The sequence below is a fragment of the Marmota monax genome, unplaced genomic scaffold, assembly GCF_021218885.2.
Source record: "Marmota monax isolate L192 unplaced genomic scaffold, Marmota_monax_Labrador192_F-V1.1 WCK01_AAM20220418_F8-fsc00499, whole genome shotgun sequence".
NCBI lineage: Eukaryota > Metazoa > Chordata > Mammalia > Rodentia > Sciuridae > Marmota > Marmota monax.
This window is the reverse complement of record NW_026693013.1, coordinates 55481-57617: the sequence shown is the minus strand read 5'-3', so window position 1 is coordinate 57617 and position 2137 is coordinate 55481.

Below are 2137 nucleotides of genomic sequence, written 5' to 3'. Positions count from 1 at the left end.
GTCCAAATATTACACTCACAGAAGCAGGCATAGGCAGGGTGCAATGACACACCCTTGTACTCCCAGTGGCTCAGGAGGCTGAGGCAGGAGGATTGTAAATTCAAAGCCAGCCTCAGAAAAGGCAAGGCACTAAGAATCTCAATAAGTTCCTATCTCTAAATAACATACAAATCAGTAGTGGATGTGGCTCAGAGCTCGGGAAACCCTGAACCCCACCCCTAGAAATAAAGCAGACCTAAGCAATCACATACAGAGTGTGTGCAAGTGAGGGATCATGTTTAGGGAAAGAGATTCCAGCATCCAACTGGGCTCTGGAAGGAGCTGAGTGAAGCCCCCAGAGCAAGTCCTGAGGTTTCAGTGAGACTCAGGAGACAGAAACTAATCCACTGGGAAAGTAAACAATTGGGAAAATTCTGTTTATCAGTTGCAATATCATGTTTGTTCACTTATGAAAAGGTATTGTACAAAATATGATTATTAATTAGATATATAATGATATTAGAGACATAAGGAAAGGAAAATTACTGTATTTGTATTTGGTATGAAGAACAGGTAATAATTTGAGAAGGTTATGACATAGAAATTTTATATAGAAAATACAGGTAGGCAGAAATGACTCTTATAACATTTTGTTTATGCATTTTTTATTTTTAATATGCCAAATAATTATGTATAATTTAGGTGATCAAATGAAATGTTAAAAATATAGAAGTCTTGTTGACATAAAGAGACATAAATAAATGGCGGTGGAATGAGATGGACATCATTATCCTAAGTACATGTATAAAGACATGAGTGGTGTGACTGAGAATAAAACCAACCGTACAAAATATCAATGAAAAAAAGTTCTGTCATTTTAAAGATCAATAAAATGGACAAATCTTTGGTGAGACTGATCAAGAAAACACACAGGCAAGAGGAAAAAGGTGGGGTGTCAATGTACCTCAAAGCAAGCACGCGCAGCAGGTACAGGAAAGGGGTGAGAATCTACTTCACAGCCAGCAACCCCACAGCTGCAGGAGGGAGAGAGACAGGACATGGTGCTGCTGGCCTTCATGTGCAGGAAGAGGTGGCCACAAATGTGCAGGTGCAACTTCTACTGACAGGCAAAGGTTATATCCTTCCCTGAGTCCATGGCAACTGCCTCCTTATGGGGCAATACCTAAGCCAGCAAGGGACTATGGTAGCTTAGAAATGACCAGGCCAACAGGCAGGCCCAAGCCATGGTCTCCCAGATACCCATTCCAGGAGGCAGGGATTCCTTTGGATATCAATAATTTGTCCCACAAAAGCATTGTGACCAGGTGCAGCTCTGTGCTCTGAGGGCCTGGGGATGTTACCAGCTGGGGCAGGTACTGTCCCTATACAGGGCTTAAGGTAGAGATCCACAGAGGACTTGACAGTTTACTGAGAGAGTAAAGAAGGTGCAGAAGGGAAGGTGTCTAATGAAGGACCTAGAACAGCCTTAGCCAAGGAGTTGATCTGGGATGGACTAAAGAAGGAACACAGAGCAGGAGTGGCACCAGCACATAATGGCACACTGGATGACTGGATTAATGTCACCCAGGATACAGGGACACAAGCAGCTCAAGCCTCTCTGCTGGCCTCAGCCATGGCAGTTACATGAAAGCAGGACTAAGGAGGCTTGCAGACAGCTAGTCAGAGATTGCGAGAAATGTGCACCTTTTCTCCCCATTGGCCTTTACAAGCTGCTGGAGTGAATCCCTGAGGGTTAACATATAGTGCATTATGGCAAATGGATGTCTCATTATGCACCTTTGAAAATTTAAAATATATTTGTATAATCATTGATATCTATTCAGGCTGTGTAATGGCCACAGTCCCCAGAGGAGAAACCAAAAAATGGTCATCACCCACATACTTCAATGTTTTGGAATCACAAAGTTTCCCATTTCTATTAAAGCTGACAATGGCCAGCCTGTACTAGCAAGGCATTTCAGGCAGTTTGCAGTGATTGGCATATACAGCACTTAACTGGGATCCCCTACAACCCTTAGGCTCAAGGCATCATAGAAAGAACACACAAGGAATTAAAGACCATGCTACAAAACAGAGGGAGAAGCTATACCAAGTCCCCTCATGATGCCTAGAAAAGAACCTTACTTGCTTCAAATTT